This window comes from Coturnix japonica, chromosome 4 (assembly GCF_001577835.2).
Source record: "Coturnix japonica isolate 7356 chromosome 4, Coturnix japonica 2.1, whole genome shotgun sequence".
In the NCBI taxonomy this organism is placed as follows: Eukaryota; Metazoa; Chordata; class Aves; order Galliformes; family Phasianidae; genus Coturnix; species Coturnix japonica.
The window spans coordinates 80,761,914-80,775,221 of record NC_029519.1 but is presented as its reverse complement, the minus strand read 5'-3'; the positions used below and the strand labels follow the sequence as shown (position 1 = coordinate 80,775,221).

At 45.8% G+C, this 13,308-nt stretch overlaps 2 long non-coding RNA genes across 3 annotated transcripts; both read left to right on the top strand.

The window, feature by feature from the left end:
* On the top strand, positions 1 to 3,851 carry LOC107314081. Its single transcript, XR_001555295.2, has 2 exons — positions 1 to 2,580; positions 2,716 to 3,851. It is a non-coding gene; the product is annotated as an uncharacterized LOC107314081 (long non-coding RNA).
* Positions 3,852 to 6,721: 2,870 nt separating this feature from the next.
* On the top strand, positions 6,722 to 8,349 carry LOC116653408. 2 transcript variants are annotated; one of them, XR_004307173.1, is made up of 2 exons: positions 6,722 to 7,104; positions 8,190 to 8,349. It is a non-coding gene; the product is annotated as an uncharacterized LOC116653408 (long non-coding RNA). The 2 variants fall into 2 exon arrangements; XR_004307174.1 differs by having other exon boundaries at positions 6,722 to 7,131.
* Positions 8,350 to 13,308: the final 4,959 nt, after the last annotated feature.

Here is a 13,308-nt window from a genome sequence, read left to right as displayed (position 1 = left end):
GCTGGCAAGGAAGATGTGCTGTCTAACAGCTCTCCAAGAAAAGGAGAAGAGCCCCAGCATGGGGAACTTGCATTTTCCAGTAGGCAAAACTCCAGAAGGCGTCCTGCTGAGGACAGCCCCGTCCTGCAAACCCACAGCAATGGGCAGGACGGCCGCCGCAGCTCGTCTGCCACTTGTCATCCGCAATTCCTCCCATTTTCACACATACTCCAGACTTGTAACACCGGCTCTGAAAGCAATAAGAAGTTGCAAGATTAATTGCTTTGGAAGCACAAAAGGAACAGAAAACGCCTGAAGGCACTGGGACAGATAATATGTTGCATTCATAAAGGTTTTAATAATTTATTACCAGCAGCTGTATAAAGTTATTCTGTCCCCATCCACTCCTCCTGTCCAAGGATGGCTGGAGGCAGCTTGATTTCTGCTCAAGGAGCTCAAATCAAAGGACTTCTTGAGTCCTTCTAGGTGGAGTCATATTTTATTAACCAAAGAAACGTGTTTATTGGTGAGAAATGAAGTGCTTCCCCTTTGCTTGGGGTTCATAAAGAGCTCCAGATTAATACCCTGGAAACTGCAGATTGCATCCTCCTTGGTGCTCATAGTAGGAGTTAAAGCATGGATCTGCAATGAAGCACATATTTGAGTGACCTCCTGAAGCTGAGCCCAACAGAGCAGGCACACTGCAGGACTTCTGTGCTATGGGGGCTCCTGTTCTTGGGTGCTCAGAAGGACATCTGCCTGTCTGCAGTTACCCCTTTGCGCATGAATCCACAGGCCTGCAATGGGGCCCTGGGTTTCTTCCATGCAATCCTCTTCTAAAACTTGTGAGCTCGAGTTGCAAATTAATTCAGCCAAATCCTATGGCCTGAATTCTTTTGGGCGTCCAGTTACACAGATGCAATTACCCATTTCAGCCTCAAAATCTGTGCGTAAAGCCAACAAGAACCATTCTTTTGTCTATTGAAGATGAACTGAACCCACTTCATCTCGAAGAAGCCAGGAATTACATGAATGATTTATGAAGCCAGACAGGTCACAGAGGAAAAAAAATAGGATTTTTTTTTCCCCTAATCCCACTTGACAGCAGAGGAGGCAGAGAGATTCTCTCTGCAAAGGGAGGCTGAGGGCTCTGGGAGGGTTGGGTTTGCTTTGGAGCTGGAGTTGGGTCAGCATCACTTGTCGTCACTGCCTGTGCTGAGCTACAGATGACTCAGGAGCGCGGCTGAAGGGGGGGAAATCCAGACAGATCAACAGAAGAAAAATCAATAGCATTTCTTCTATGGAGAGAAACCTAAAGGAAAAAATATCCTTAGACGTTGCAGCTATGTCTCAGCCCCATTAAGCATCAACTCCCTGCACTGATACTCTTCGTGTTTAAGTGCAGAGCAGGACCGAAGGGTTATCCCTTCCTTGGCTGCTCTACTCCAGAGCTGGGAAAAAAATGGAGCCTTGTGCTGCCACACAGAGGGATTCTGAGAATAAAATAAAGGTGGAAAAATTACCATCAATACACATGAACTGGTGCGGCAGAGCTGATTGTGGAGCTGTCTGCTCTGAGTCCCTCGGGGATGTTGGGCTTACCAGTTAGGTTGGCTGCAGACCTGCTCTCCGTTCCAGAGACGCCTCATTTCCATGGAAATAACATGTTCATTGCAAAAGTTCTGCTTTTGCTGCTCCCGGGCTCCTCCTGAGACACTTCTCTGACCTCTCCAGGTCTCATCTTTCTTTTGCTGCAATTAATATCCTCATTCATATCCTTGTGGTCTTGGCAAGTTGAAGGGCAGCATAAAGACCTCAGCATTAAATATTTCATTACCAGGCAGTGCAGGATATTAACGGGGATGGTTAATAGTAAATGACCTTTTCGTGATGGAAAATGAACTAATCTACGACACGTTGCTTTGCTTGTTTCCATGACGGAAGGGCAAAGTCAGGGTGATGTCTCTCCAGCCTGCATGCAATTCATCCATTTCATCTTTTCATTGAAACAGAGGTCAGTCCTCCTTAAGGACATAGTGGGGATGTCTTAAGGGTTGGACTTGGTGATCTCAGTGGTCTATTTCCAACCATAATGATTCTCTGATTCTTTGATTCCTTTAACCTTCCCCTTTTGTTGTCCAGGTCTGAAAATTCCCTCAGCATCAAAGAATCATCATAGCATGGCCTGGGTTGGAAAGGACCTCAAAGATCATCTAGTTTCAACCTCCCTGCCACAGGTGGGGTTGCCAACCAGCAGCATCCACCACGCTGATACAGGAAGGGGATGGTGCCAAAGATGGTTTTGTTCTTGCCTGCTTGACTTTCACAACCCAAATCCATTCCCTTTGCAAGTGAGAAGGTTAGATCTTCATTAAAGCTTTGCTATTGGCCACCAGCTCCAACCCTGTGCCCAAACACAGTGTGATAGCCACCCATCTCTGATCCTACCAGGACATCCACAACTGAGACAACTTTGTATATAGTCATTGAGTCACCGATGATGAAGGTTGGAAGAGACCTCCAAGACCACCAACCTCCACCTGTCCCCACCAAGCCCACTGCCCATCGTCCACCACCACCATCGAGCACAGCAACGCAGAGGTGGGTGTTCTTGGCTTTCACTGTTTGTTTTTCTTCTTTTACATTAACAGCACTAAAAACAGGAGATAAAATATGCAATTTTCTGGGTTGAAACTCCATTTCTATCCCTTTTTGTTTTTTTTTTTTCTCACCTAGAGAATGCCTTACATGCACAGAGCGATGGTTGCTGTGGTTTTCACCTAAATACGTCACCCACCTCTTCAGCTCTTTGCTTCTCTGTCACTTCTGATATTCCTGCCTCCTCTGGAAGGGCTGGACCTCTTGGAATTCCTTCTTAGCCACCTGCCCATCTTCAGACCATCCCTCCTCCGGTCTCATTTGGCACAATATGGTTGTGACGTCCGCAGAGCCCTGTCCTTGACTGAGACCTCCTGCTCCCAGCAGAGCAGCACAGTGAGGCTCCTCATGCCTGGAAAGCCAATGAGCAACACCAATATGGAAAGGAGTTGAATTTTGGTTTGCATTGGCTGCAGTAATCCCAGTAAGTAGATTTGATGGGCAGATCTCAACCCAGCCATTGCTGGGCCATCGCAGAATCATAGAATCAATAAGTTTGGAGCACCCCTGAGGATGTGAGCTTTAGTTCTTCCTATCAAGTATGCCTCCAACATCCTCCTTTTCCCCTTCATTATCCTTTTTTCTTTACCCATCACTGCTTTCTCAGTTTCCCCTCTTTCCCATTCACAGCCACGCAAGATTGCATTTCTATCTATCTTTTTCTTTCCCCCTTTGCATACCTTTACATTCGTGAAGGAGGAGGGTGTTTGTTGGGTTGATTAATTTCTCTAGACCTCTAAGATCTCCAACCCCCCCCCACCCCCATGCCCACATTTCCATGGTTCTTAAACACCTCCAGGGATGGTGGCACAGTTTCCAAAGGATGAATATAAGAAACCCAATTTTCCATCCCCCTCCCCAGACCATCGTTATGTCTCTATTAGATGAAGCATCCCTCTTTGTTTCCAGCCCTAAATGACTGAGTAGTGCTCTGCACAGATACAGCCTGATGTGTAAATGGGATGCAGTCACTGGTGGGTTATGGGGTGGAGGGGGGTGCATGATTTCAGCATGAAATGATGCCACACTTCCAAATCACGTTGCTGCTCTGAATCAGAGAAAACATTGCAACCTTTCCTGGTGAACATCACTGAAAATCCCCCGAACCTTCTGGTCAGCCAAAATGTTCTGCTTCTATTTAGACTCTTCTTTTACATCCACAAGGCACTGACATAAAAAAAAAATAAAGAAATGAAAAAAAGGAAAAGGCTTCACACTTGAATGTTAAAATGTTCTCTTTTGATACCTTGAAAACAATTGTGTGGGTTTTCTAGCTGTGAGTTAATTAAATCTTCAGTCGCTTACCTCTTTGATTTGCCTCTGCAAGTTCTTCAGCCTGCTCTGTTAACTACAAACTGCAGCTGTAGGGTCTTCAAATAACACTACCACCCCATCCTTCCCAAAAAACCTATGGGGCTGAAGCAAGCTCTGCTACAAGGATGCTCCCAAATCCCAGCAGTTTCCAATCAGATCTCGCTGCCTTAAAATATAAGGGGTAAGCAGAGCTGTAGGTGCAAACCCAGCACATGTTGGGTCATTGCAGACTGGCCGTTTTGCCCTTCCAGAATGAGACATCTCCTGGCTGGTTTAAATGTAAGGTAAATAGTTCAGGGGCTCCGTGGAACAGCCTTTGGGGCAGGGGAGGAGGATTTGGTATCATGGTAACAGTTGCTAAAGGTCACTTTCTGATAATATTTACAGAGAACGAATGAAGCAATTAAAATAACAAATCTGCTGCCATTAGCACTCACCAGAGACTGTCCCAGCAGTGAGAATTACTTATTCAGTAGAAAAAACTCCTTGGAAGACGCTAATAATGGTGTCTAATTGGGCAGCCGAGGCACTGCCTAATTGGAATCCCAATTTGGTGATATTTTTGGTGTAGCAGGAAAAAATTTCTTCTGACCCCTGTCTCTCCAGCACTTATCATGAAAACTCAGAGGATGCAGGAATCCCCACTGCAGTGTAGAATCATAGAGTGGTTGAGGTTGGAAAGGGACCTCTGGGTCCATCTGGCCCAATAGCACTGCTGAAGAAGGGACACCCAAAGCGCATTGCCCAGGACACGTCCAGCCTTCATTTCTTGGCAGACGGAGAAGAGATGGAAAATTTCTCCTTGTTTTGGGTAATTCATTGAATCATAGAATCACTTGGGTCAGAAACTGACTGTTGACCAACACTATGATCGCAGGCATTAGTTCTGAGGTTGAAAGGCTGAAAAGGGGAAAATGAGACTGCAGTCGTGCACCTAATGTGTTCACATGGGCACTGGTGATGCTCAGGTGGGTTGGATCCCAGTGGCTGCAAGGTGGTTCGATTTCTCTTCTTGGAAGAGCTGAACAATAGCACGGAGCACGTTCCATTTCACTGCATCAGAAATCTGCAAGAAGAAAACAGATGGGAAGTTGGCTGCCACAGTGAATTTGCCTTATGTTGCACTTATCATACGGCCGACATTATATAAATAATAACATGTAATGGTTTATTTATGAACAAGCCTGGAGGTGACCTCCAGCTGTAGAACTGTGCAGCTGTAACAATCAGACAACCATTTAGATATCCATCTCTTGGAGAAAAAGAAACCCACGGAGCTGGCATCAAAGGAAATTAAAAAGACGGATGGTTTTCTTAGAGGTATTATTGCATGGGGAAGAAGGACAGGGATCTCTCATCATGACAGGCATGGGAAAGTCAGTTCTAGGAAGGCACTTAGAAATGTGACTGGGGAAGTGCCAGGGATTTCTGGTTGCTGTTGATGACCAGTGCTTGTTCTCTGTATGAACCACCAGCTGTCCTCGTGAGAAGCCCAGTAATTTACTCCTGATGGGGAAGAGGAGTCACAGGGCACCTCATTATTGATGTGCCATCATTATCAACGTGCTGCTTACCCTGCTGTTGTCATCACCCAGGCTGCTGTTGGTGTAGGATTCTTCCTTTATCTGACACCTTTCCTGTATTGAAGGAAAAACTGACTGCTCCTTCTGGAGATGAGCATGAGTTGATGGCGATCATTCTGTGACAGATCTTGGTTTGCGTGTTCTTAACCAAACAGCAGCTGTAAATCTAAAACAAAGCAAAAACAATCTGAAACCCAAACATACTTTCTTTTCATAGAATCATCGAATCACCATGGTTGGAAAAGACCTACAGGATCATCCAGTCCAACCATCCACCTAACAACACTAAAGTCTCACATTTCAGAGCTCCTTTGCTGTTTTCCTGTGTTTTCTTTTCATAATCACAAACCAGAGCAGCCCTGGCAGGTCAGAAGGTGGGACTTATCCACCTCACTAATCTGTTCACAAGGAAATCTCAGCATACAGAACTCAAGCCAGGTTTCCTTCTGCCATCAGTCCCTCCATCCCCAGCGGGTCCTGGGGTTTTCCTTGATATTTTATGCCCTGTTATTGATGGGAGAATAAAAACACACACTTCAGCTTTTGCACAAGCCAGCTTGCGAAGAGGCATTAAAAAAAAAACAGAAAGAAAAAGATTAAGCATGTTTATTTATGTTGTATTATTTTGTGTCCGTGGGTTTATTTACCAAGATAATAACTCTTCAAAACGATCACCCTAAAAGATGCACATAAGGTTAGTTAATCACACAGCTAAACTTCCAGATGTTTTGCTGATGTGTGCTTGAAGTATCCACCAGTAAACCATGCTGTATTTTACTCCTAACCAAAGACGACAGGATTTCAAATCCTTCGTGGTATCAGCAGGGCTATTATTTAGGGCAATTTATTATTTAATGCTGCTTTAAAATTGCTCTTGTTCCTGCAAAATACACAGAATGACACATTCCAAAATGCAACGTAAAAGGCCACAAATTACCCTGACTGGAGAGTGGATTTGTCTGCGCTTTGTAAGAGCGAGGAGAGTGATAAATGGTCAGACCTCCATAAATCTGCCCAGGAACCACACGCTCACTCATACTTCTTGGAAGGCAGTGAACAAGACGAACTAGAACTCTAGCAATCTCCAAGCTGGTGCCTGTATGTGCTGTAATAAATGGGTGCGTGCTCATAGAATCACAGAATCATAGAATGGCTGGGGTTGGATGGGACCTCAGGGATCATCTGGCTCCAGTCCCACCCCCACAGGCAGGGCCACCAACCTCCCCATTTAATACCAGACCAGGCTGCCCCATCCAACCTGATCCTGAACAGGGATGGGGCCTCCATCCCCCATTCTCTTAGACTGGACTCAGCTGTCCCCGCAGGCAATGAGAGATGCAGACCATCACAATTTGCTCTCCCCGTCTGCTTAAAGAAGCAAGTGGCTGTGGGATGCCAAAACCTGCGACTGAGATCAGAGAGATCTGAAGGCATCTCATCACCCAGAACCTTGAGGGCTACTCATGTTCTATGATTCTTCTGCTACAAACTCAACCTTGTGCCCCTAAAAACCCACATCCTGGGATTTATATCTATACCACAAGTATTGGAACAGGCTGCCAAGGAAGCGGTGAGCTCACCATAGATGTGGGACATGGTCAGTGGATACGATGGGGAAGGGTTGGGGTTGGGCTTGGAGATCTTAGAGCTCTTTTCCCACCTTAATGATTCTATGATTGTATGTCTGTAGTAGCTGAGCATCTCCAAGGGGTTGTGGATCACGTGCTGCCCTTTCTCTTTGGTGACACAGACAGGCCATGTAACCACACCTTCCCCAAAGTCTGGACAACTCTTTCTCCTTAGAACTGCTTGTTTCTGCTGTTTTATGTTCTTGCATGCAATCTTATCTTGTAAACTACTCATCCACTTGACTGTGCAGTCAACATTCACTGCACAGTGTTTGCCATGATGCATTGCCCTCCTAGGAGGGTGTTTCCACCACCACAGAACCATAGAATCACAGAATGACTCAGGTTGAAGCGATCCTGAAGATCATCAAGCTCCAATCCTTACCATGGTCAGGATTACAAACCATTAGATCCTTCTTTCTCCTCTTTCCCCAATGGCACAGCTCCATAAGTAGCACTGTCCATGCTGGAATAACCTGAGTCAGGCTGAAGTGAGTGAGAATTATCAGATCTCAGCCAAGAAAACCATCAGGGTTCTATTTTGCTGACTTAAGGTGCTAAATTTAGACTCCTGATACTGAAAACCTTTGATATAAATTTCATTTGTGGCTTCATTCCGACTTGGCAGCCTTCACTGTGCCCATGAATGACTGTGTGCCATTTTATATATATATTTATTTTTTGGCTGGTCATCAAAATCCACCTTTTCCTGGAAGAAGTTGCATTGTCATGATTTAAGGAGGTTGTTTTATAACATCAGTGATGATGCTCTCAATTATACAGACTGACTTTGAGGTGACCCTGTGTGGAGGCAGGGGTTGGACTCAATGGTCCTTATGGGTCCCTCTTCCAACTGCAGCATTCCATGAGTCTGTGATTCTATGTTTGAAGAGTTAAAATGGGTTTCCCCAACATGCAGACTCAAGAGTTGTGCACCCTTAGCAATGGGACAGCCTCGATGGGGAAAGGACTTGGTGAGGGATGTGCTCATCTCCAGATAGAGCAGTCAGTTTTTCCTTCAATACAGGAACGGTGTCAGATAAAGGAAGAATCCTACACCAACACTGGAGGAGGTTCAGAGCTTCATTATATAGAGACCACACTATCTCCTGTCATCAAGAATTTGGCATGAGAGCTTGGCTGAGATCCCATTATCGAGCCATTTCTAAAATAAACCTTACAAACAATATGTGTTGATGGAGAGAGCTGCAGTTATGGGACTGCGATAGGAACATTAACTTTTTGCAACAGGTAGAGATGAGGTTGGCTTCATCTCACAACTCCCCCGTCTCCTTGGATTAGAACAAACCATGGAATCCCTACCTGACAGACGAGGGGGTCATACAGCTGTGATTTGCTGCTTGTCAAGCATGCTGAGATTCCCGGATGGCGGATACTAGCGTGAGAACTGTTCCAGTCTATGGCTCTGTGTAGTTACTGGAACTCAGAAATGTAGATAAACTACATCTCTTCTGCATGGCTGACCCCCTTCACCTGCAGTCCTGTCTCCACTGGGATTGCTCCTCATCTTGTAAACCTCTGAGCAGCTTCCAAGTCAAGCCACGATAAGATATTGAATCTGGCAATGCAACACTTTGTCTTCATCCTCCAGAAATAAACGTCCAGGTCAGGTGAGAGCAGAATCCCCAAAAGACCAGGATTTATTTTGTTCAGTTCTGGGCTCCAGGGAGACAAAGACTTTGCAGTTATTTGCAATTTGCTGTGGAGAGAAACACTGGCTTTCTTCCCATGGGACCAGCAATCCTAGCAGGACCTGGCACTGCTTTGTGTAGCATGTGCAGCCTTTGACCCTATTTAGGATCATGATTTATAGGATCATGAAAGTCTTGTGATTTACAATGCAGCTGTCTGGGAGCTCCATACAGACCCTGCAGTTCAGGGCTGGCTTTTTACTCCCATCACCTTTACACAGGATTTACTCATCACAGGGAAGATGTTTCAGCAGAGAGAGGTTCTAAACTATCGACAGTCGAAACATAATTTGTGGATGGATGGATGGATGGATGGATTGGATTGGAATGGATGGATGATGGAGTGGAGGATTGGTGTGGATGGATGTAGCTGGATGGAATGGATGGATTGGATGGATGGATGAAGTACAGAAGAGATGAGGAGAGCATGGGATGGATGGATGAGATACAGGATGAATGGATGGATGGATGGATGGATGAGTAAAGAGCATTAAGGCATGTGAAATGAAGGAGTGTAATTACATGTTGTTGGATGGATGCGAAATGTTTAATTCACTCATTGCCTCCCTTGGTTTTTGTGGTTATCCCAAACTTCTGCCTTCAAGAGAACTGCTCGTAAAATGTCAAACAGTGTCTGCATGTGGATATAATTAAAATCCAAGCATGAACACACAATTATTTGAAACTTGTTTCTTCCAGCTTCCAAGGCCTCTGAGGCCAGGCTGCAGAGAGCATAGTGAGATCTGATTTAAAATTATTCACTGTATCATGAGTTCCTGACAGGTTATTATTAATTTTAATGACTTTTGTTTTTCCTAAAGGAAGGCTGCTTTGGTTTTGGCAGCTCTTAACATTACTTACGGCAGCCTGGGTGTATGAATCCTGGCACCAGGGGAGAAGGGAAATGCACAGACAGGTTACAAAGGTCAAGCAGAGAATCTGTCTAAGCCTGCAGGAGGAAAAGGTTATGCTGAATCCCTTCTGTCCAGCATAGACCAAATATTTCTTTGGGGTCCAGGGATCTGCAGCAGAAGATAGGGCTGATATTCCTGCACCAAAGTGCACACAGGGTTTGTCAGGCATGGATGGGGAGGGGGCGAGGGGGGTGAGATAGAAATCAGAATTGCCCAAGGAGCATGTGAAAGGCAATGAGGACAAGGTGTTGTTATTAACCACCATGATGAGGCTAAAAAGACTCACAGGTTGGGACGTGGAGGTGCCTCGTGGCGGTGCAGGGTGGGATTGCTGGAGCTCATGCTGTGCTGGGGCTGTTTTAGGTTCTGCTTGTTGGTACCTGCTGGAACAGCAGCTCTCATGCTGCTGCTGGAGGCTTCATGGCATCAGGGTTCTGGTCCAGAGAGGTGCATATCTCATACACATCTACACTTAGAAAGCAATTTTCTCCATTTCTCAAGGCTGTGCAATGACTTTTCTCATCTCAGCATGAATGCAAGAACTCACTGTGGTCTGCTGGGTGCTGTGGGATGCTACAGAGCCAAGTTTACTGTGGTTCTTTCTGTTGGCTTGGTGGCTGGGGCATGGACAAGGTGCCTACTGCTGTTTTATTTAACAAGCAATCTTCAAACAGCATCAGAGAACCAAAGTGGAAAACAACTGAGTTCTGAGCTGGCCTTATTCCCAAATGGAGGGATGCAGCCCAGCTCCTTCTGGTCTGGAGTCCCCTGGTCCATCCCATGGTGTATTAAGCACTGACTAATTGCCTTCCTGCATTGCTCCAGCAGCTGAGAATCCACCCCTCATACCTGAGGCTCAGACCAGGGTTAAAGCATGGGCCGTTCTGCCCCATTGCAAAATGGAGCCCTGTCTCTTCTGCATCCTACATGAGCTTGCGACTCAAGGATGGGGAAAAGCTTCTCTTATCCTGAAGGAATTAGAGGAGATCAATGCCAAAAGTGAGTTTCTGAGTCTTTTTGGCACACAGCTCTCTGTGTCCTGTCAGACAAGAACCTGATTGCATTACCTTGCTGGATTTGTTTATCCTGCCGTGCCAGCAGAGATGCTGATGGCATGTTGTTTTGGGTTTGTTTGCTTTTGGTGTTGTTGTTGTGTTTTTTTCTTCTTTCTCTCATTTTATTTTAATTCTGTTTTCTTTTTAACTTGAATTTTGCAAGCATTAAAGGCTTTACAGTGCTTGAATAACTTGAAATTGGATTTTCAATCCCTGCAAAGCTCCTGCAGAGGTACAGCCCAGGCACAGGTGGTTTTAGCCTCCAATTAGTCTGGCAGTGAAAGCTCAGTTCCACCCAGCCACAGTGGGACACCATGGGAATCCATGGGTTGACGCTTCAATAAGGGTGGTATTTATTTCCAACACCTCTGATCCAGCTCTGGAAGGTGGAGATTTGAATGTCTGTGCCACATCTGTGCTGAGTGAGAACAAACCCAGCACACTGCAAGGACTTCAGGGATATCAGGAATAGCCTCGAGTGAGAGCTGCGTTGCTTTGGGGATGCCACGATCCTATTACAACGAACCACATTAGTGATTTTTAAGGCACCAAATGGCACAGCGGTCCATAAGACCTCAAAGTGAGCATCACAGCTGTGCAGAAGTCAGGGGCGGTGATTACTTCCCTGCAGTTTCCAGCCCTGTATTCATGCCATGGTGCTCCTGTTGTGGTCATGAAAGCAATGCCATGTTCTACCCAGATCTGTGAGTCTGAAGGGAAGAAGCTGATGCAGTTAAACATAGGAACAGGATGTGTTTTTTGCTACTTCTTCAGCTATGCAACAGCAATGAGAGACAAAGCAGCAGCTGGGCTGTTTCACCGTTAGCTCTGCACCTTTACTGTGCATTTGCTGCCTCCTGGTGCCTGCAAAGTGAGGAACTGCTGTAGTTTTCCTCTGCACAGACAGCACAGGCAAAAGGCATTGAGACTCATGCATGCAATTTCCCACCTGCCACATTGGAAGATATTTGGGGCTATCTGATAGCAAACTGGAGCCAACCACCTAGAGCATCCCTGGCTGTGAATGTTACAAAGGCTGTCATGTCATTCCATTGTAGGTAAGGGATTGAATGGCTTTTTGCCTTGAAATGAGAAGATCGAGTTGAAAACCAAACCTGTAGCCCCTCTCTGCTGCCTGAGCTCAGAACATCCCCTTGTAGCCAAAAAGAAAGATGGAATTATTGGCCTTTGTGAGGTTTGCGTTGTTGGCCTTGGGAGCAGCCTGGGGATGTGCCCGTGCTGCTGGAAGCAGTGGTATTTCATGGGCTGCCCAGGAAGCAGTTTGCTTGCATTAAATGTTACCAGGAAACCATGGAAAACCCCATCTGTTTTGTTTTGGAGGTGGGTAACAGCTATAAATTGAGTTTAACTGGCCAGCCTGCTTCCTATTGTTCCCATTCAAGGACAAAGAGAGGGGAAGCCTGTATGCAGAGCTCTGGGTACAAATAAGGCAGAAGGCAGACGAGGTGAACGTCAAGGTCAAATACAGAGATTCCTCACCCCTGCCAATGGGACAGCTTCATTCCTGTGCTCTCAGTGCAGGACATTGCTTTAAATCTGCATTTTAGCTTCTTTCAGCCAGAATATCGTGAGTATCATTGCGCTGGCTAAATAGGATCTGCATTCCCATTAAACCCGCATGTAAGAATTCATAGATGTGTGGTTCTATGTGATTTCATAGAATCACAGAAGCATTAAGGTGGGTCCTTTTCATCTCTTTTCTTGCCTTATGCAGCCCCTCCTTTGCACAGAGCTCTCCCAGCTGGCCAAAGGGACATTTTCCAATGGCTGTCATGCAGAATCCCTGTATCCTCGCCACTCCTCCTCCTCCTTCCCCAGAAAACAGAGGATATTTCGAATGTATTTTGAAGATCCATCCAGATCGCTGTCTCTGGGGCAGGAATAGATCATTTCTCATTGTCTCTGATTGCATCTCAAGTGTCTCGTTTTGTGCAGGAAGACAACGGGTTTCCTTAATGTTTTTTACATAGGAAAAAAAGCTCTTCCTTTGTCTCCGGGAGAACAAAGAAACGTGAACGCGCTGTTTGAACAGGGAGGGCTGAGCCATCCCCAGGGTAAAGGCGCTGCCTTAATGGGGTTACATGCAGAAGAAATTTGGCTGGGAGTGTGTAATCACCGCCTGAATTAATGAAAAAAGGCTTTCTTTGGATGGGGCTGAATAGCGCAGCTGCGGCAATTATCTCGTCACTCACCAGAATGATGACAAAATTAGTTCCAGATATAAAACCAGACAATGGAGGCGAGACACCTATGGTTTATTTATTTTCCCAGCTAATGACACTGGAGGTTGCCTTTCTGTCCCCATATGTTTCTTGCAGTACATGCTTGCAGCTCGCAGCAAAGCCCTTGGGTTCATGCCTGGATGCTGTTTTGTGCCTGTTTGCTTCTTCTTGGGAAGGCTGTTGCAGTTCTACCCGAGCTCTAGAGTCTGGCCTCACTGTTGT